Here is a 23521-nt window from a genome sequence, read left to right as displayed (position 1 = left end):
CGCTATACTCATCTGAAGTGCGTCTCGCACACTGGACAATCCCACAATCCAGTGTTGCCCTTCAAAATCCTGGCGGTCCGCTGGAGAACAACAAGCAGGCGTCTGTTGGTGTTTGTTGCCTGCTTGAGCATTTTGTTCGTTTTGTTCCCACACATGTTTTTGTATTTTCGAGTTGTGCGTGTGCATGTGAGGAGCTTAGCCTTCACCAAAGTGGAGGTGTTGAAAATGACGAGCAAAGCATCAGGGGGAAAAATCACACTCATATCTCCTCTGTGTGTTTTTCTTGGCTCGGCTCAGCATGGCTCAGCCAAGCTTAATCCCAGCCAGGCTTAATGTGCACCCCCACCCCTGTCACCCAACGGTGGGGGAGATGTATTTTTTGGTGAGAAGTGAGAGGAAGAGGATGGCGGAGGAGAGGAGGAGGAAGGAAGTGATTCTGGGCATCGCTGGGATGAGGAAATGCACCAATTTCCCACGAGGAAGAATCATTTGAATATTGCAGTCTTGTAAATCTATATTCTACTCTTTTGTTTTTGGGGTGTGGGGGGCTCTGCCTGGAGCTCAGCTACCTTCAACCAGATGATTGATCGCACCAGCAGGTTTGTCTCTGTGAGCTGATGACAGGATGAGGTTTGAATCCACCCTGCTCGCTCTCTCTCTTTATTGAAATGTTTTTCAGAATTCCTAAAATGTGATCCCAGCATAGATATTTGTCCTGGGTACACTGGTAAACATTAGTTGGTCTGTGTCAAAAGATGCAGTATATCGAACATCAACACGGCAGTTTGCTTAATATGGTCCTCCTGTCTCGAAAACAGGTCTGACCGATCAGGGCATGGGAATCTGGGATATATCCAGTGGTGTGTGGCACCAGGACACTGGCAGCTGACCTTTAGGATACTGTGGGTTGATCGGGCTTGTTCCAGCACTTCTCTTATGTCTGATCTGATTACTAGCCGGGGAGCTTGTTGTCCAAGTCGGTGCTCCCGTTTCCCTCATGTTCTTTGCATGGTCTTTTCTCAGAAGGTCTCTGGTATCAAGGAATCTCATTCTAATGGGGTCGTGGAGAAACTATGTTTCAGTGGGTGTGACACGTATAAGCAAGTTGGCGGCACGTTTTACTGTAATGAGACGATCAGTGTCGTCGTCACCGAGTCTAATGTTGTGGTTGGTGTGTGTGTGAAACATGAAACAGTCTCTATTAGTTCTCTGTAGTTCTGAAACTGTGAAGTAGATTTCTCAACACTAAGATGACTCATCCCGCTGCCACATTCAAAGCACACCGGCTCGTGATTTTGTTAAACTAACTGCCGCCACACAGACCTGCTTAGTTTAAGATCGATGTTCACAGCTCGCCAAAAGCACAGTTTATGTTCCCTGGATAAATTAAAAGCAGTCAGACCAATGATAAATACAGCAGAGTTATCCTGATGTTAATATATCACAATGAAGAGTTTGGCTTATTTAAGCTTTGGGAGGCTGCCTGTGCTTTACATTGATGCAACTTGAAAACAGCTGAAATGCCAAGTCAAGAGCAGGCCTGGAAATATTAGAAGAATCATCAGTATCAGTGTCAGTCACTTAGGTCAAGTCCTCCTATTTAAAGGGGACCTATTTTGCTCATTTACAGCTCTGTATGTCAGGTTTAGCTGTGCAGCTAGCGGTTGGAGACTCGGGACAAAGGAGCAGGACATAAAGTGAGCCTTTAATGCTGATTTTACTGAGTAATAAACTAATTTCAAAACACCGGGGAATCCAAACATCCAGAAGTCCAGGAGTCACGCAGAGGACACACAGCTGAGAGGGACAACACAAAGACAAGGGCAGACAACAAGACGAGACTAGGAGGAAACACGCCAGAACAAATCAGGAATAACGAGATACAGGAAGCAGAACTCAATATAAAGCAAAGAACACCGAGACAGGAAACACAGAGAAGGTGAAACAGTCCCTGCAAACACAAACAACTTCAACATCATTCTAATTGTTAAATCATCAACAAGAAATCAAACCTGAAAGTCCAAAACTCAGGATGTAGGACCGAAGCCCTGCACTGTTTTTATTCTGGTTCAAAATAATTAGTAATGATCTCATACTGGGCCACTGTGCAGCCTCTCAGTTCAGTCCAGACATCAGACCTGTGCCTTTAAGACTGCCATCACTTTCTTCTGATTGGCTGCCACTCACAAACAGACGGTTTGTGCTCATGGAGCGATGAGAGGGCTTATTAAGCACAAACTGTCATTCGCTGCTTTACTTGCTCTGCTACTTTTTAAGATGAAAGCATCCAGACTATTTATCGGACACATACAAAGAACTCGATTCTGCTTCAGTAACAGCGTGAGACACATCCACGTGTCTGCTACTGTAACCGTGCTGTTCTACAAAAACCACACAGGCACAAAATTAGATAAGCAGATTTTAATGTAGCTCAAAATATTTCCCCACCTGCTTTATTCAGTTTGAAGCATTAACTCATACATAGCAGTGCATCACCTGCTTGTAGTCTTTCAGAAGGGTGGGTTTTCCCCGTCACACGTATTCCTGCATCCACACTGTGTGCTGGATAAATATGTGAATCTGTGTTTGAAGGTGTTTCTGGAATATCACTGACTTGGATAATAATCTATGGATGAGGGTAGTGATTAGTGAAGTAATGGGCTATGAGACAAAGGGACGATCCCACAGGACCAAACGTGCCTCAGCGCAGCTGCTCGTGCTGAAAATTACATCACAGGTGATCCGTTTTTCTCTTGATACTACAGCAGACTACAGTGTATACTCTCTCAGTGGAAACAGTAAACACTCGACTACGTCCACGCAAGCACCCTCACACGCGCCGATTTCTGTGTGTGTGTGAACATGCGTGAACGGGTGATCTTTTTGCTGTGAACATGTGAGCTCGGGTCTTCACACACACTCGGTGATTCAGTGTGATAGCTGTGCATATGCAGAACAGTTGTGGTCCTCCAACACACAACTGCTGGCTCGAGCAGCGCTAATGTAGACAGCGAGCCCATCCATCCATGCAGAGCAGTGGACCGAAACTTTGTGCATCGCCAGCCCTGCTTCGCTCTTTGACCTCTTGGTGGGATGACGGCAAACAAGGTCACTTTAAAGTCAGTGTCTCATAATCCAGCAGGCGCTATGTTCTGTAGTCTATATTCTCTAAAGTACCCTACAAGCAGGGAACAGAGAAGAGCAAAGACTGAAAAACTAGATTAGTGTTTTGTTATTGTTATCACATCGAACTTTAGCTGTGTGTCAAATTTCCCTTTCTGCTGACATGAGAAGTGTGCAAGAAAGTCATACAAGTATACAACTCACATTTTTCCTCCGGGTAAGTGCAGGAACGTGTATTTGATGGGCAAACGCCCATCGAGGTTTCCTCTGCAGCCATAACAGACACAAATCAAATGCTTCGTGCACACATAATGGAGAAGGCCAGGATGAAAGATAAAGGAGGCCTCGCTGATATCACACTGCTGATATCAAGTTAATCAAACTACCAGCAAGCATGAAAAATTCTGCACAGTTCAAGGATCCCTCAGCCAGCCCACATCAGCTGACACATCTCATACAGGGTATGCTGGGCCTCTTTAACAGCCCACCTCCACCCAAGCTCTTTCTCCATCTGTAATTGTTCTATTTGGATTCATATTTCTGAGAATACGCAAAACTTTCAATAGTAAGAACAGAAGAGCATGTGATGTCCAAAGATGATGTCCTGTAATAAGCTTTATACTAGATGTATAAACTTACATGGACTATAGCACAGGTCTTCCAGTATGTGCTTTTGTGGCTTCACGCACTAGCATCTTTTGTTCGAGTGGCCTGATTGCATAGTTTGAATCTAATGCTAGCTGGCATCCTCAGATCACATGCAGCTCCCTTTAAAGGCACATGAAGACTCATCACTACTGCACAACGTGTGCGCTGCAGTCACTGTTGGATATTTCGTCTTTTGTGAACACAATATCAAGCTCGCCATTTGTTTATTTATTATTTTGAATTCCTGCAAACCTGGCTAATATGGCAACAATGTCTCCCAGAAGGCGGTGGGGGTTTGGAGGGGAGGTGGGGTGTCTCTTGTGGATTTCTGCTTTCCTCAACTCCGACTAAATCCCCTCATGGCATGGGTTCTTGTCAAACTGCAGTTTCTGGACACCCCCCTCCCCATATCTGTAGTTTGAATAGCTGTAGATAAAAGCAGATTCTCAAACAGACACACACACAGTCGAGAGATTAAAAACCTAAGCTCAGAGTACACTCTGAAGTCTCCTTGTGTCATAGATTAACACTAAAGGCTTGTGCGTTTGTGTGTGTGCAGAGCATATGTCAGCAACCCCACAGCAGTTGCTTGTGTGGCTGTTTCATTGCAGCATTTATATTTCAAGTCCCTTCTGAGGCAGAGGGAGCTGAAGACGAATAGAAGGGGAGGCAGGAAGGGAGGCTGAGAAAGATCAAGACAAAGGGTAAAAAGAGAGACAAAAATGAGACGATGAAGGAGATACGGGGAGAGAAAGAGAGAAACAAAGATATCCGAGGGAGAGGCAGCAACAAACCTAAGAGCTGATGGTGTTGATGAATTTTGTTGCAAAAGGCTGCAGTTAGAAAGAGGAGGAGGAAGAAGGAGGGAGAAAGATTGAGGCTGAAGAAATCTACTCCTTTGTTATGTCTTAGTGGGAAATGTCAAAGCTGGAGAGAAAAAGGTCAAGAAGGAAGCCAACCTGTCAGCAGGCAGATATCAAACACACACAGATGCCCTCATACCATTCAAATCATACTCACACTATATGGGTATAAATACATACATGCACACCTGCAGACATGCAGGTTGCTTAGATAGATGTTAAATGGATGGAATAATCCAAGGTTTCCTTATGATAGACCTCTGATGAGACACTCGTCCATGGTGGGAGCCCTTTTTGATTGCACAGATACAACACGACAAACGTGACATACGCTCATCAGGCATAACATTATGACCACCTAACATCATGCTGGAGGCCGTGGCCCTGAGCTCGACCCCTGCAGTAGTATCTGCACCAAGATGTTAGCAACAGATCCTTTAAATCCTGTAAGTTGTGAGGTGGGGTCTCCATGGATCGGAGCTGTTTGTCCAGCACATTCCACAGATGCTCGATTGGACGGAGATCTGGGGAATTTGGAGTCAGCACCTCAAATTTGTGCTCCTCAAACCATTCCTGAATCATGTTTGCATTTAAGGTAAATGATCCTGCTGGAAAAGGCCACAGCCGTCAGGGAATACTGTTTCCATGAGAGGGTGTACATGGTCTGCAACAATGCTTAGATGGCAGGAACCAAGGTTTCCCGGCAGGACATGGTCCGAAGCATCACACTGCCTTGCCTTCTTCCCATAGTGCATCCTGGTGTCAGAGGTTCCCCTGGTGAGCAGTGGCTTGGTCTGAATCGTCAGACCAGGGCTCCTTCTTCCATTGCTCTGTGGTCCAGTAGCTCACGAGCCTACTGTTGGTGCTTTCTGCAGTGGACAGGGGTCATCATGGACACCCTGACCGGTCTGCAGCTAGCCAACTGTAATGCATTTGCTCTGACACCTTCCTAGCAGAACCATCATTAACCTTTTCAGCAATCTGAGCTACAGTAGCCTGTCTGCTGGACTGGACCACACCATCCAGGCTTTATTCCCCACAAGCATCACGGGGCCTGTCGTCTTCTAGCCATGGCAACATGGCCTGTGTCAAACTCGCTGAAATCCTCTGACTTGACCATTTTTCTTGTTTCTAACACGTCAACTCTGAGGACTAAATGTTCACTCGCTCCCCGATATATCCCACCCACTAACAGCTGCCACCGTGAAGAGTACTTCCTGCTTTTTGTCTTTTGATATGTATATGCACGCTGAACACAAACATCCTGAGGAGTCTTGAACGATTAGTGAATCATCAAATCAGGGAATGACTCCAATTGTTCATCACAGCTGCAAGTAACAGTCTGCAAGAATGCGAGACGTTGATGCATCCTTGCATTTTATTAAATGAATAAAATAGAAGATCAAACTGTGAGTGCTTCATGATGCCAGCGGTGCAAAATGACCTACAGTTCTGGTCATTTAGTGACATTTTAGAGGAGACAGTCTCATTGATCCTTACATACAGTACCGTATTTTCACGACCATAAGACGCACTGTACTAAAAGGCGCAGTCTCAGTTATGTGTGCCATTACTGTATTTAACACACACATAAGGCGCACTGGATCATAGGGCGCATACAAATACCGTATGCGTATTTAAAAATAAAGCGGCAGCAAACCTGAGTTCGGTACCTTACTCACATTTTTATTACCGGTAATCGTCATCATCAACAACACACAAGCATACAAGTGTGCGTATTTAAAAATAAAGCAGGAGCAAAACAAAGTTTGGTACTCACATTTTTATCATCAATCAAACCCATCGAAGTCCTCATCCTCTGTGTCTGAATTGAAAAGCTGCGCTAAATCTCCATCAAACATGCCAGGTTCACTGTCTTCACCGTCAGAGTCACTTTCCGTGCCGTGCGGCTCCTCGGAAATGATGCCGGCTTTTGCGAAAGCTCGAACAACAGTGCCAGCAGACATGTTAGCCCAAGCATCTACAATCCATTCGCAAATTGTGGCGTAACTCGCCCGGCGCTGCCTTCCACTCTTGGTGAAACTGTGGTCTCCACCGGTCATCCATCGCTCCCAGGCCGCTCGCAGCCTTACTTTGAACGGGCGGTTCACACCGATGTCCAGCGGTTGTTGTTCCTTTGTCAGGCCTCCCGGAATGACAGCAAGCTCACAGTTCATTTGTTTCACTAGTTTTTTCACATCGGCTGTGAGATGGGCACGCATAGAGTCACAGATCAACAGCGATGGTGATGCGTGGAAAAAACCACCTGGTCTCCTTACATACACCTCCCTCAGCCACTCTTTCATCATTTCCTCATCCATCCAGCCCTTTTCATGTCCCTTAATGATGATTCCTGCTGGAAACTTCTCTTTAGGCAAAGTCTTTCGCTTAAAAATCCCCATAGGCGGCAGTTTCTGTCCATTAGCACAACAGTAAAAGACGACTTTTCATACCCCGTTGTGCGTATCGCTACCGTGCTGGTCCCCTTCTCCACAGTGTGACTCACCGGGATGTCAAAAGTGAGCGGGACCTCGTCCATGTTTGTGATGTGGCTGGGCTGGATGTTTTTGTCGCCGATGTGTTTGCTGCAGTAGGAGCGGAAGATGGCCAGCTTTTCCTTATAATCCGCTGGAAGTTGCTGCGCTACCGTAGTCCTGGTCCGGATGGAAAAATGGCACCGTTTCATAAAAAGTGAAAGTGAAACTGCTTTTAGCCGAATGGTGACCGTCGAAACGCTTCTCCCGCTCGTTCTTTGCTCGATGATCCACCGCTCGAGTCTTTCCTCCAACTCGGGCCACCTCGCCTTATGTCCGCGGAAACTCAGCTGCGTTTTCTTGACCTGCCGGAGCTTGTTTTCTAGCTTCCTCCATTTGTGAACCATCGATTCGTTAATCTTAAATTCTCTCGCCGCTGCTCGATTTCCATGTTCCTCCACATAGCTGATGGCCTTCAGTTTAAACTGTGCTTCATAAGCGTGTCTCTTTGCCATTTTCAGGGTTGTTAAAACAACGATGTTCCACATAATGCACATACCTGTCCTTTTAGACAGGTATGTGCGATAAAGTCAACGCACGCACTTCACCCTTTAGCGTTCTCATGGTGTTCTCTACTACGTCCTCCTTACAACACACAGGGCGCACTGCGCTATAGGGCGCGCCATACTTTTTGAAGAAAATCTAAGACTTTTAAGTGCGCCTTATGGTCGTGAAAATACGGTAATGCACGTTTAGAAAGGTTCATTTTAAATGTATTTCTTATCCTTTTAAAATGTTTCGAGGTTTTGAACTCAGCTATAAATGACATGAATGATATAATGTATTACTCTTAATGACTTTTCTATTGGACCATCTTCTATCTGCTGCAGACATTTCACTTTGAGCAGCTGAATATTTTATCCGTATTTTCTCTGCAGATAAACAAGCTTTCCTCTATGTACTCGTGTTTTGATTGTTTTACGGTGTCACAAGGAAATTACTGGACTGTTGGATTTCCAGCAAAGAAAGAGGTTCTTGTCTTGGTCAGCTGGTTGCAGGGATGATAGACTCAGATTGCCTAGAGCCTTAATTTAACAGGCAGAAAACAGCCAGGATAGATTAAGACAGGAGAACAAATTTAATTCAGTGCTCAGTATCGGAGTGCATTTTGCCCGCATGCATGAGTCTGTGTCGATGTAGCTACTGCTCGTTATTATTTGTTGCAATTGTCAGGAAATATACCAGAAGACTGTAAAGCAACAGAGTGACTCCTGTATTCTACATTTAAATTCATTTTATTTTCTCAGTAACTGATTACAGTTACATTTATTTCATTTAGCAGTTATTTGTTTTTAACTCCTTTACACACAGGACACAGGAGTTACTTGAAGAAGACTTTATCAGTTACATGAGTTCCTTTTCCCTTGTAGATGCACTCGTTTGTTCGTCTTTGAAAGTAACAACCTTTCAGTGAGAGTTGCTCTTGTGCGTTTTACAAGCTGCTACATGTCTTTGGATGTGACAGCACTAAAGTTAACATTCCAACACTGTGTTTTAGCCACATTTCTGTGGCTCTAAAATACATGTGTTCATCTATATTTCACTACAATAGAGCTTTCACGCTGTCTTGTCCAAACAGCAGCGAGTGTTCTGCGTGAAAAGGCGACTCTGTCCACCGACTGCACTTATCAGCAGGCTGAAGCTAATAATATCACACTGGTCTTTTGGTGAAAGATAAAAGCTTCGGGCCAGTGTCAGAACCTTATGTGGTTATGTGTGCACAAGCTGATGCTGTAAATGAAAAAGAAAGTCCTCCAGCCCTCAATTTGAAACGTAAGTGTTGGAATAAGGCAGAGAAACAATTAAACAAAGTAAACTTAGTGTTTAAATGTGTCCACGGGTGTTTGTGTGTTTCTTTCTATACTTTGGATCTTTTAGTACCTTAAGTCTGCCAAGATTACAGACTGCTGCCTTTTGTGATAAACACATTAAAAGCCAGGCTCTCTTTACGTGTCACAGGATACAAACTGCAGATCATTCACTATCTGCGTGGTGTGTTCCCATATTTGTGCTGTATCTAATTTTAATAATCTGGTTTTGGTTGGACTTTTGTTAGAATATGTATATATAGCAATGATGTGATGCATTAGCACCCCGTGTATCTCTATCCTCCAGCAGCAAGCTGCATCGTTGCACTTCGACAGTCGGTGAATCGAAATGTTTTTGTTGAGCTCCAGATGAAATCTCAGGCAGTGTGTGCGTCTCATTGGTGTGCAGTTCAGCAGAGTCAGCCACCCAACAGGAGCTATGTGCACAAATACACCTTTACCAAACAGACATGATTTGATTCTGCATTATTAAACGGGTGTCAAGCCGATGAGCTGGTGCTTGCCTCGGTGCTCGTGGTTCACTGGCTCTTCTGTTTACAGTAGAAAATGAACGCTGTGAAATTTTAATGTGCTTCTGTCATTTGAACGGCCTCTTTTCTAATGCCGAGTATGGGCATGGATGAGCAGCAGTGTTTGACTGTATAAAATATTGACCAGTTTCTCGTCACGACATATCGGCCATGTTTGCAGAGGTTTTGGAAGCATCGCAGCTGCAGACACTTGAAGCATTGGATTGGACGATATTGTAGTCTGATGTCACTTTTGGATTTTTTTAAAGATTAGGTTTTGGCCAATGAGTTAGCAACAAACTGACATTAAAGCAAACAGAAAAGTATTAGAAGAGTGAACGCAGTCTGACACTGAGGGTCCATGTCCATACTGGTTCTTTGTAATGAACATTAATAACTTTAAAGCCATTGCAACACTGATTCTACTGTAGAGACATGCACAGGTGGAAACTGTTCATCACTGCCTTTATTACCTGTTGAAGATCAAGTTCTGGCTGGTGGGCGGAGCTCAGCGTTCATTCAGCTTCAGCATCATTCTGGCTTCTTGGCTAGCTTTGTGTTAGCATGCTGCCTGTGCAGATGCTTGCTCACAGTCAAAGTTGTGTTAGCAGTTAGCAAGTAATGTCCTCCTACCTGCACAAAAGAGAACTGAAGAACCTTTGTGACGCATGGAAACACATAATGCATTACTGCAAAGACGAGTGTGATTACAGTCACGTTAATTTTGAATGTGCTACACCCAACACTGAGCATGTGCAATATCCATCTTTTAATGACTTACACAACATGAGATGTTCTTTAACCAAATCTTAGCTGAAGATCAGATCAGTAACAGATCAGAATCCTCTGTAGTTACTTAGAAAACACTGACAAACGTGCGATCGTGGCTCAAGAGTTGGGTGTTCGTCTTGTACTTGTAAGGTTGCCAGTTCGAGCCACGGCTCCGACAGTCTCGGTCGTTGTGTCCTTGGGCAAGACACTTCACCTACCGCCTACTGGTGGTGGCCAGAAGGGCCGATGGTGCGATATGGCAGCCTCGCCTCTGTCAGTGCGCCCCAGGGCAGCTGTGGCTACAACTGTAGCTGCCTCCACCAGTGTGTGAATGTGAGAGTGACTGAATAGTGGAATTGTAAAGCGCTTTGAGGGGTCCCGAAAAGCGCTATATAAATGCAATCCATTATTATTATGCTTATAGATAAGAAGTTAAATCTGGAAGCAGAACGATCCTGTGGGATAAACAGACACATGTTTACAACAGTTCACTTGCTACGTGCGCCTGCAGCTGACAGTTGGTCACAGGCAGAGACTCTCAGCTTGAGAAACTTTTTCATTTACTTCTCTGCCTTTCAGAGGTGCTTTAATCGCTTGCTGGTTTAACTCACCTCACTTTATGTTGTCACTGGGTTTTTATCATCCGCCATCGCTACAAGTTACAAGACGTTCCTGACAGTCATGTGCTCTCTGGTCGTCACATCGCTGCTCGTCTCTTCCTCTGTGTGACTAAACTGCCACGCAGATCCAAATGTTCCAGTTTATGAACATGCACTATCAATTTTTATTATAGAAATTACATTTATGGCTGCGTGTCATGCAGACTGTCCCCTGTCAGGCTCTGTCATTGCTGCTCACTTTGTCAGTCTTTAATCATTTTTTTGACTTTTCAGCTATTTCTTGCTGTGTATTCATCCCTCCTGGCCATGTTCCTCTAACCTTCTCTGTCTTTCTCACTTGGTCCCACTATCACAGCCTCGCTCTTATAGGTTATTCCTCTCTTTTGCTATTCCCTTCATCTCTTTCATTTCATTCTGTAAAATAGAGAGGACGTCACCATCTCCACTGTTTCAAATGACACCATGACTTCACTAAATGTGAAATAAAGTGTAAGCAAGTTGTTGAGATATCAACCAGTTGCACAAAGCACCGACCTCTGTGCCGGTGCCTGTGGCTCAGTCTTCTGCACCGACAGAAGATTTGATTGAAGATTAATGATGGAAGTGTCATCGCTGTTCAGTCATCAGCTTTTTTATGGCTGCAGCTGTACTGAACACCTCCCAGGTGTAGGTGTGAGTGTGAGCTATTTAAACTTTGCTGCCTGTAAAAAGGTGAGTCATCACCTTCACAGTCCTTGGCGCTGTGCACGGCTTCATAGGCGGGCTCCCTTTTCTTTACATTATTACCTTTGATCCTTTCCTGTGAGCAAGCCAAGAAGAAGGTCAAGCATTGGGTTTCTTCTCATTTAGCGTGGTCCTTATCGTTCTGTCTCCACATCACTTTCTTCAGAGGTAGTTGTTGCTTTATAAATCTATGAGTAAGAGCAGACTAGTCCTCTGGTATCCTGTCATTGTGTTGAAACGTGACTTTGCAGAAAGACAATGTGACAGCCTTGATGGTTTAGCAGGTGCACACCAGATATGTGACATTTAGGGTTTTAAACTTGATTTATGTCTTGTCATCTCTCGCCCTGTCTTGTCACTCTAAAGCACACGGTGTCAAATAAAGCAGGGCTGACACTGAAGCAATCTACTGGACAGCCCGAGCTCTGGCTTGAGCTTCACTTTGAGTCGTGTATTGTCAGCACGTCACTTGTATTCGACTTGCCTCTTAACGTCTAAGCTAGTTAATTTTGTCTGTAGTTTCAAGTCAATCAGTTAAGTAAGAAAATATAGCACAGTCAACCCCAAATGCAGTGTGTCAGAAGCACAAATCCTGTCAGTTTCAGGGATGAATATTAGCAAGGAGGACTTTCTCCAATGATGCTGGCCTCTGCTACACCGATCGACTAGATCGACGTGGGGAACAAACAGGATGTTGTGGGTGAAGTGAGGAAAACAAATCGTCTCGGTGGCACAGGCGGACAGCTCTGTAAACTGCTCCTCTCTTTGCTTTAAGACTCCTCCCTCCGGTGCTGTCCTCAAATACAACTTTGCCCTAACTGCACTTAAATGTGTCTTGACATCTGCACTTTTAACAGTCCTCATGGCAGTGTTTTTCAGTTTCACACAGATGGCTAAAAATATCCCTCAAGATACTCCAAGAGGCGACGCACAGCTGTGGGGGACACTCGGCTGAACTCTAGGGGTGTGTGGGTGTGGGTGCATTATTCAGCAGTGTTTGTGCCCGCTCACACAAGTGCATATGTGGGCAGGTCAGGATTCAGACATGATTTATGGTGATAATTATGCCCATTCTGGAATTGAAAATGCACTCTGCGGGTGATCTTATGATCTCGCTTGGGCAGCGGTTGTCCTTCTCTCCTGGATCGGCTGGAGGTTTCTTTAGGAGCCTTTCCAGCTTTGACAAAAGTCCAGCTGGGATAACCACATTTACTCTTCTTGATGTGATCTTCTGCCTCCCTGGCTGCTGTGTCAGTGGGGATGGTGTTCGCTCTGTGTTGTAGCGTCCTGATGACACCCAGTTTGTGCTCCAGTGGATGATGAGAGTCAAACCTTAAATACTGATCCGTATGTGCAGGTTTACGGTACACATCAGCTTTTAGATGTCCCCCACTACTGATGGAAATCTCACAGTCTGAGAGGGCTAACCTGCCACTTTTCATATCCTCCCTGGTGAATTTGATGTGTCGGTCCACGGAGTTAATGTGATCCGTGAAATGTGGTACGTCCTGAGATTTGATTTTCACCCAGGTGTCATCCACATACCTGAACCAATGGCTTGGTGGTGTTCCAGGGTAGGATAGCAAAGCCCTCTTTTCCACTTCTTCCATGTACAAATTGGCCACGATGGGTGAAACTGGGGAGCCCACGGCACACCCATGTTTCTGCCTGTAGAATTGACCCTTGTATGTGAAGTAGGTGGAATGAAGACACAGTTCAAACACACTTGGTTGATGCTGAGAGTGGTACTCATGGCCACTGATCAGTGGGTTTTGGTCAGTGGTTGTTGATCAATGGTCATGAGAATTTGCATAATTAAGATTAAGGAACTGACCTCCCAGCCCATTGTTCCTTCAGTGGGCTGGTTTCAGTCATTATGCAAATGCACTGTTTATAAGATTGAAACCTGAAGTCAGCTGAGGCTGAAGAAGTCACCTGGATGATGATGAAAAGTTTCTCCCACAAAACGCTACGTCCAGATGAACAGAATCAACTTTTGGAGATTTACTTACCTGGATGATTGAGAATGCATCCAGACATTAATGCTGTATTCTATCACAACTGCTCTATTCCCATGTTGCAGCAGTATATGAATGACTAACCTTGTATTGTGGATGAATTATCTCAGTTGTTCTCCTGAGTGAAGTTTGGTCCTTTTACAGCATCCTGCGATTGCATTTGTCCCTAACCATCAGGAACCCTCACGTTAACTTTTATTGAGTGGAAAAAAGTTAGCGTTCATCCTCCAGCTTCACTGTGTTTATGTTATGCTAACGTAGCTGTGTCGCTAGCGATCACGTAGCACATCATTATATAGCAGCTAGCCCAACTTCAGTAACCCTACAAACGTCACTGCTGTTTAGTTTCCTGTCTTCATTTATGCTGGAAGTGATAGCAGAGATGTACGTTTGAATTTTTGCAGAAATCTCTCAGTCAGAACATGCTATATCATGCTTAGGTGGAAGCTAGCGAGCTAACTTCCTGCTAACTTCTAACTCTGTTAAATGTAATAAATTCTGTTTTCATGGATGCCTGGATGTTAAACTTAATTGTTACACCTGGTAAAGCAGCAACACTGATCATTTTATTAGATGAAAGAATTTAGACAGTTTTTAACTCTCAGTGATGCTGCAGTGATCGTTTGACTTTGGGACCTGTAGGAGACGGAGTTTAGGACCCAGATTCCTCCGCGTGGCTCTTCACTACAGTAGCCGTAATGCTCCGACCATCCATCAAGCGGTGCGGCTTCGCAGCTACCAAGGTCGTACTAAAACATTTTTGACAGATTGTTGATTTTTTTTTTTTTTTGTGTCCCGTTTGGATCTTTAGCCGTCAGAATTGTTGTCTTAAGGCCAAGAAAGATGCCAAGCGGATTTATTTTACCAAGTGGATCATCATGGCCTTGCCATATTGGTCCATTTGATTGACCTTTATTATAATTATGAATTTATTTTATTTTCAGTTGCTACAAACGGGACAGACATGACTGGGGGATAGGACAGGGAGAGAGAATGAAAGAAAGAGAGGGAGAGAAAGAAATCCAAAGGGGAGAAGAGACGGTGAGAAGGGGGGGAAGAAAGAAAAAAAAAACAAACAAAAAAAAAATAAAACACCTGGGTCACCTGTATGGAGAAAAAAAACAGAAGAGAAAGCAAACAACAAAGAGCAACATAATAAAAAAAACAGCACCATCACAATAAACTAGCTAGCAGTAGATAACAGTAGATACTAAATAATAAACGATATTGTGCAGCACGCAAGATAGACAGCGCACAATGTGCTTTGAGGCAGCAGCCAAGAAAGCTGTAGTCCGCATCTGTGAATACCCGTGTGTACACCTGTGTGCATACCTGTGTGGATCAGCATGTTTGCATTCCAAAGGTTTCTCCATGTAACGATCTGCTAGGGAGTGTGGGGGGGCCACAGCCCCGTCCTCCAGGGTATGAAGCAGGTATGGAGGAGATCAAAACTCCAGACATCCAGAGGTCCCCAGAACACAAGAGACCAAGGAAGACCAACAGAGGGGCAGCCGCGCCACTGTCCCAGTAAGAGCTGAGGAGAGTCCCAGATGAGGGCTCATTCAGCAGCCGCGGAGCAGAAGCCAGGGGGAGTTGCAGTGACGCGCCCGTGAGCTCCGCCGGCAGCCAGCTGTGCCTGAGTGACCGAGCCCCAGGCCGAGAGGCCGGGGGCACCCCACCTCCGAAGTGGCCCGAGCGAGCCCCAGGCTCCAGGCCCCGATAAGCGGCCGCCAAGGAGTGAGCCGGTGTGTACCCGGACGCCCACCCCCAGACACAAAGAACCACCAACGCACCGACACCTGAGGGAGTCCGCCACTGGCAGGGGAAGTGGTGGTGGGTGGAGATAGGCCTCCAAACCTTGGAGGGCCTGAGATGTCCCCAGAGAGGTGGCGTCTGATACCCAACCTGACATATAGACACAGACATACAGGCACACACAGACACAAACATCCATTCCCACCCTCATGCTCTCATATGCACTTACTCCACACTCAACCAACGTGGAGACAGACATAAAGAGACGCTGTACACACGATCACACTCCCCAAGCGTACTCTACGAACCGGGTCTAGGTACCCTTGCCCCTGGAGGGGGAACTGCACCCAGACCCAGGTGGTGTTACCCTTTTCCCTGCGGTGGGAGGAGGCAGACCGCCCCGACTCCGCAGCAGCAGGGAGGCCCCACACTCCAGACCGCAGTTGGACGGCCAACTCCTCCTCCTAGCCCCCCCGCTCCAGCAGGTCGCAGAGAATGGGGGTGAGAGAAGACTCCAAACCTCCCACCCCCACTAAGGAATTTGGAAATATATGAATCCAGAGATCTGAACCAATCTTGTGATGGTTTGTTAGGGATCATCAAAAATAAGTAATTTATTTTTGGCAAGATCATCATTTTTATAGTGGCGACCCTTCCCATGAGTGATATGGGTAAACATTTCCATCTAGTCAGATCGCCTTCTACTTTCTTTAGAAGTGGGATGTGGTTTAATTTAGTTAAGTCTGAAAGCTTAGGAGAGACATTAATACCTAAATATTTAATATTTCCGGATTGCAGTGGGGCAGAGGAAGAATTATGGAAGGAGCAGTTAATGGGGAGAAGTGTAGATTTTGGCCAGTTAATTGAATAATCTGAAACTCTTGAAAACCAGTTTATTAGAGTAATTACCTCAGAGAGGTTGGTTTGTGTGTTTTGCAGAAAAAGCAACACATCATCCGCATAGAGACTGATTTTATGTTCTATGCTCTTACATTTTATGCCCTTAATTGTTGTAGCCTGTCTAAATGCTGCTGCTAGAGGTTCGATAAAAATTGCAAAAAGTGAAGGGGAGAGTGGGCATCCCTGTCTGGTGCCCCTCAAGAGACAGAAGCTGGAGGATGTCTGGTCAATTGTTCTGATACGAGCTGTTGGGGAATTGTATAATATTCTTATCCAGTTTATGAAAGAGTTTCCAAAACTAAATTTGTGTAAAGTTGCGAATAAAAATTTCCAGTTAACTCTGACAAATGCTTTTTCTGCATCTAGAGATAATATTATGGTTTCGATGTTTTTATCGTATGAGTAGTCTATTAAATTAAGTAATCTACGAGTGTTTGTTGAGGAGTGCCGACCTTTTATGAAACCAGTTTGGTCAGGATGAATTAAGAGGGGGGTCATTTTCTCTAATCTCTTTGAGAGAGCTTTGCAGATTATTTTAAGGTCTACATTTAAAAGAGAAATTGGACGATAGCTTGAGGGAAATAAAGGGTCTTTGCCTGGTTTTAGCAGGAGACTAATGTTGGCAGAATTCATATTTGGTGGTAGTCTGCCCTTTTCCTCGATTTCCTGCAACATGCCGTGGAATACTGGTGCCAAAATTATCCAGAATTCTTTGTAGAATTCTGCAGGGAAGCCGTCTGGACCTGGAGCCTTATTATTGGGCATACTTATCAGGGCTTCCTGGAGTTCACTTGGCGTCAGTGGCGAATCCAGTTCCATTGCTTGACTGTCTAGTGTCACGGCCGGGCGGATCGCACACAGTAATTCGGCGTGCCCGTGTGGCGTGCTGGCTAGACCCAAGCGCGGCGAAGGCTAGCGGTGGGTTTGGAGCAGACACGCAGTTATTCTAGTAATGACCTGAGCACGAAGCGTGGCTTCGGAACGGTCGTTACAGACAGAGAGCGAGCGGAGCCGGGAAGAGAAAAAGGATTGAAAGGGGTTGTAACTCACAGTTGCTGAATCAGGCGGAGACTGACGTCGGCAGAGTTTCGGAGCTCCTGACACGAGGATACTGATGTCTGAGCGGCGAACAGGTGGGTGGCGTCTCTCTTTTAACCCCGGCCCCGTGATCAGCTGATCACAGCCGATCACCGGCTGACATCTAGTAATTTTGGAAGAGTTACGTTGTCAAGGAACAGATCAATTTCATTTTTAGATGGGTTTATTTGTGGTGAGTATAAAGTTTCATAGAAATCCCTAAAAATGTTGTTTATTCTTCCAGGATCATATATTGTGTTCCCCGATAAATCTTTAGCAGCACATATAGTTGTTTTTTCTTTATTTATTTTTAGCTGGTTAGCTAGAAATCGACCTGATTTGTTACTGTGTTCAAAATTCTGCAAGCGAAGTCTTTGTATAAGGAATTGTGTTTTTTTATTACAGTTTTTCTCAGTCGCTTTGGTGCGTTCCTCAGAACACCATTAACATTTGCACAGCAGTTAGTGCATTTCCCAAAACAATTAGTGCAAACTGCAAAACCTAGTGGATAGCCTGCAAAAGCACGTCACATGCACAGAATTGATTATCCATACCTCAAAAGCAAGTATCCATGTCAATGAAACTGTCAGTGCCATCAAAATGAAAAGTCTTGACACCATCTTTATGAACAAGATAGTCAAATGGCATTGTCATGTTTCCACTATGACAGTTTATAATTTCAGTGTTTCCCATTGCAAAAACAATTGGTGACACCTGAAAATGCTGACGACAGCACTATGGCCTACCTGTACAGCCATCTGAAATGTGCAGTAAAGTCACTGTAGATGTTATGGGAGTCTTGGGAGTAACTGAGACACTGAATACGTACGTTTCACATTTCCATTGTGTAGAAGTGTTTGTAATCCTACAGAATTGTGCAAAAGAAAAATATGCTACAGTCACTTGTGCACTGTAGAATACATGTAAACATAAAATCACCCATTTGGTAGAGCTGTGCACTAATGTGAACAATAAACAGCACATGTAACAGTACAGTAAATCATTCTGGCACATCCAGACGTTCCTGTCTGTCTGGCCACATATTTTCATCTACATCACAACAGATGTTATCCCTCGCAATGCAGCGAGGAAAGTATCTCCTGGAGTGGCGAATCCATCCTCTGCAGGACCCTGCTGTGATGTCGTCACATGCTGCATCCATGGCTGCTAGCAGGGCCATTTGCTCATGTGGATTTCATTTGTCTTGAGTACTCTGTCAATTGTTGAAATTGGAACAGATTCAATATTGCCAAATACCGTGTAATTCTCTATGACAGCGCTTTGTATTTCTCTCAGCTTTATTGCATTGTTTGCAATGACCAGTGCACAAATGGCTTCTTCTTGCTGTGGGGTAAGAAGGGGCCCTCTTCCGCCTCCGCGAGGTTGTCTTACAATCCTATGTGGTGCAGAGTGAACTTTTTGTGAAATTGCAAATACAGTACAGTAACATGTGATGTGTCTGAGATGGCACAGTACAGTGTATTACTGTTTGCATACCTGTTTTCCCTACGGAATGTTTGAATGATTGAACTGACAGTAGTTCTTCCAATATTGGGTTGCACCCTTCGACCAGCCTCCTCCATGGTGAGGCTGTGATTGACAACATGGTCCACAATTGTAGCCCTTATTTCATTAGGAATCCGCCTATATCTGCCTCTTCTCCCTCTTCCCCTTCCTCCCCGCATCCTCACCCCTCCTCCACGGTGCTGACCTTCCATTTTGTGTAACCGAAGTGTAGAAATGGTACACACTAGCTCCTGCGCAGTTTATATATGCTTGCCAATTTGGGATTCACAGGATTCATCCATAATTGACAGTGAACAAGTTGTTTGTCATTGGTTACAACTAAACTTTCACACGCCTCCTCATGAGTGACAGCTGTAATTCACCTGAGATCAATTGTTCAATTTCAGAGACATTTCCAGGAACAATGATACAGGAAGGTATAGGATTTGCTTGACAGATGGCCAATATTTGGCATGTGATAACTAGTTCAACAATTTTGTGTGTGATGACTCAAGCAATGGATGTATGACTATTAGTTTTATTGGGAACGACTATTCAGCATCCATAGGTATGATTACTTTTGACTGACATGACATAAGCAAATGGAAATGTCAGAAAGCAGCAGGGAAATGTATGGAAGCAACTGATTCATGTCCAAAATCATTTGCAGTTTGTTCAGAGAGAGGAGAAATTGCTACTATGATGTGCACAAATGACTGAGTGTTGTGGAGGTTGAACTAATAGTTATGAGAATTTCAATTCTGATCTGAGAAACGCACCAAAGCGACTGAGAAAAACTGTAATAGTTTCATTTAATTCTAGTTTTGTTTTGCGTATTTTGTTCAATGTTTCCTGATCTTGGTGGGACGCGTAGGCTTCTTCTAGTGATTTGATGTTTTTTCTAATTCCTGAATATTTTTGTTTTCTTCTTTCTTTTTGTGTGATGAGAAAGACATTATTTTACCTCTCATCACAGCTTTCCCTGCTTCCCATAGAACAGAAGCAGATATTCCGGGAGTGTCATTAAAGTCTAAATATGAAGTCCATTCCTTTTTAAAATATTTAATAAAGTCTTCATCTTTAAGCAATGATGTATTAAATCTCCAGTTTTTTCTTGGCGTAGTATTATTCTTGTGCATTAGTGTTAAAGATACAGGAGCATGATCGCTGACAGCTATAGGATGAATCTCAGTGTCTGAAATGTCGCTCAGCAGTGAGCTGCTGACCAGAAAATAATCCAGACGAGAGTAAGAGTGATGAACATGCGAGAGAAAAGTATATTCCTTACTGGTGGGGTGAAGGGAGCGCCATGCATCGCGAAGACCAAAGTCACTCATATACTGTTTGATTATATTTGTGGATTGCCAATTGCGCTGAGTTCCTGTTGTGTTGAGCCTATCCATGTCTTCATTTAGTCCAAGGTTGAGGTCACCGCCAAGAATGAGTGTGCAATCAAAGTGTTCAGAGAGTGCACTAAAAAATCCGTGGAAGAATGAGGGTTCATCAACATTCTGACCATATATACTTACAATACATAGTTTTTTGTTCAATATTGATAGTTTAATAATTAGAAATCTACCCTCTGGATCTATAACTGTATCGAGTACTGTAAAATTAACATTTTTATGTATTAAAATTGCTACTCCCCGTTGTCTAGAATTATAACAGGCTGCAAACACGTTAGGAAACTCAGGTGTTTTAAGTTCATTTAAACCTGTGACAGGTCTGTGAGTTTCTTGTAATAAAACAACATCTGCCTGTAGTTTTTTAAGCTGGTTAAATATCTTTAACCTCTTTCCTCTGGTGCCAGCTCCATTTACATTCCATGTGACAAACCTCAGCATGCTCATAATTGTGTGTGTATTTCTAATGATGTACGCTGGGTGTTTCGTTTAGACGGGTGGAGAGAATGTGGAAACATCCCTTGTTTGTAAATAGAAAGAGAGAGAGGGAAAAAAAAAAGGTGTGGTGATTTGATTTTTAAAATCGGAATTCAACCAGAATTCATACATAAGACGCACCGGACTATAAGGCGCGCTGTAGATTTTATGTGCGCCTTATAGAGCGGAAAATATGGCATATGCCAAAACCTTTTTTCCAAACCTAGTGTACAAACGTTTCAAGTCAGTGAGTGAGGGTAAAACCATTAACTTAATTGAAATCGAAAGTTATTTGGAAATCCTGAACTGTAACTCTGTATGAAGGAAACATGAAAGAGGAAGCTGCCTCGAGGCTCCTGAGGACGAGAGAATGTATACAGGAATGAAAAGCCAGAGATTTGAACCAGAGAAGAAAGAAAGGTCCAGGCAGGATGAGCGGTAATAGTTTACAGGACAAATGTGTGAAATGTGACTGGCCTGCTGGGGAAGAAGAAAAGGAAGTGGAAAGGTGGAGCAAGGATTGCTGGATAGTGGACAGGGACAAAAAGATGCAATTAGAAAAGACGAAAGATTTAACAGGTCAGCAGGAGGCCAGGAGGAAACCGGAACACTGAGTGTAGAAGAGTAGTGAAAGCTCAGTGGAGCACTGGGAGAAAACGAAGAGGTGAGAGGAGGTCAAAGAGCAGACTGTACTATTTTATTTATTATTTTGCTTTATTTCTTCACATTTGGTTTGCCTTACTCTTATTTATATGAGAATAATTTTGTTTTTACTTTATTGTTACTGTTTTGTCTGTATACAATGTTTCTACCAGAACAGTTGTCCTGTTGCAGTAATGATGGTTTCCGTTTAAAAGCTCCAACCCACTAGTACGACGTTCTCATGTACTAATGCAGTAATGAATGACTCGCACGTATTCATGGATCGGAACATCCGCATGTTCACAGTATAAACACACACCTGTTAGAACTTATAGGTATTACATTCTGGACAAAAATGACAAATAGTTCATGAAATAGAGGATTCTACGAAACAGCCACACTTCACTGCCTAATAGAGCCAGCTAGAGCAAAATATGTTACACAGCCACGGGAGGCAAACAATGTATAATATATTACCTGTTTCATATCGACTGCAGTGTTTTATTCAAATGCAGAAAAAAACACTGACAATTTAGCGGCAAGCAGTGCTTGCCTTGCTTGCCCAAAAGACAGACATAAATTAAAGTGAAAGCAATGTCTCTCCTGCATTTTGTAATAAACCTCCTCACCTGTTTGCATCTGTACTTTATATCAAAGTCATCTTGTGCCCACAACTTGTCTCTAGAAGAACGCTTGTCTTGTGTGGCTGTAGCTTAATAATCTGAGAGCTCCTTTTTCTGGTGAAGCATGTGCACTGTGGATGAATCTCTAGTCTTGCAAGACTGATGGCAAAATTAGCGCGCTAGACAAACTGCCACCGTCTCTGCTTTCACTCTGTGAGATTAGCTGTGATCTGTGATTTGCGAGGAAACGGAGCTGACCTTTAGCAAGCAGACGAGCTTCAGCGAGTTTTCATTTTAACTGCTTTGTTTTCTTTTACTGACTATTTTGTCCAACATGTGTGTTGTAGAGTAAATGGTGTGCAGTGTGAAAAACCTTTGAATGACTCCTTTAACATGTTAGTAGCAAATTAAGAGCCTGGTTAATGAATCTGAGCGTCAAAAGACATCAGCAACGGATTTACCGTCTTCGGCCTTGGACACTGTGGTGCTTTCCAGTGAATGAGTTGTAGCTAGAGACCTAGCTCTTGCACCAGTGTCGAACCACCACATGAAAAATAGGTCAGTTTATGTTTCCACTCTTATATGTGAATTCAAATCACAAGTGGTCCGAATGGGAGCGATCCAAGCGTAGCAGAAGGACTGGAACACAACAGGAGTTCACAAAGGGCCAGCCTCGCAGGAATAGTGGCCAGTTTTACATCGGGTATGCTTTTTGATCACACTTTGTATTTATATAAAAGTGATGCACGTAAGATCAAAGCATCGGTTGTCAAGCCAACCAACCTAATGCTGATCGTCGCAGGTGTCTGTGTGGCTACACTACACAGCTCCAAAAGTCAGGCCCCTGCTTTCAGCACTGCTGTTCACTGTGTGATTCTATTAGGCAGAGACACAGGCAGGCTGTTTTAATGCCTCTTTATACTGATTCATTCCTGCTCTCTTCCGGGCAGAATGCAGCCCAGACGATTGAATACATTACTGCAAGTAAAGCTACTTAGAAGTGCACCATAACTCCCGAGATTCCATCCTTGGAGTGCTTTTGTGGGAGACAGGGATGAGAGAGGAAAAGGATCTGTGTGTGTTTGGAGTGTTGTGCTTTCACGTGGCTCCATGTCACACGCCGCTCGTGTGTCGAAGCATTTGTGTCAGCGCCACGGGGAAATGTGACTGGAATCATAGCTTTGGATTATGTGTGCGTGAGCTTGCTACATGGGTTTCTGTGCACATATCTTTGCATTGCACTATTATAAACGTGTGTAATGGACACAGGCTGCCTGGGAGGGCGGCCTGGAAAGAGTCATGAGAGCCGTTCTCATCATCTTCTGTGGTTTGGCTCTGTTACTGTGTATATGCTCGGGGCGTGTGTACATGTGTGCACGTTTGTTTCTTTACTTTCCTTCTTCTTTCCATACTTTCTCAGCCCTTCACACACATGCACACAAATGCCCTTTCTTCTTCCTCTTGTCTCTTCCCATGTTCTGTGTGTTCAATTATTCAGTG

General features: G+C 44.1%; 1 protein-coding gene across 2 annotated transcripts in view; it reads left to right on the top strand.

The window, feature by feature from the left end:
• The window catches only part of kcnh2b (potassium voltage-gated channel, subfamily H (eag-related), member 2b), a 249338-nt gene that overhangs the window by 196928 nt on the left and 28889 nt on the right, over positions 1–23521 (top strand). The window lies entirely within an intron of this gene.

Source organism: Astatotilapia calliptera, chromosome 9 (genome assembly GCF_900246225.1).
Source record: "Astatotilapia calliptera chromosome 9, fAstCal1.2, whole genome shotgun sequence".
NCBI lineage: Eukaryota > Metazoa > Chordata > Actinopteri > Cichliformes > Cichlidae > Astatotilapia > Astatotilapia calliptera.
The sequence above is the reverse complement of the archived record's forward strand: the minus strand, read 5'-3'. Positions and strand labels throughout refer to the sequence as shown.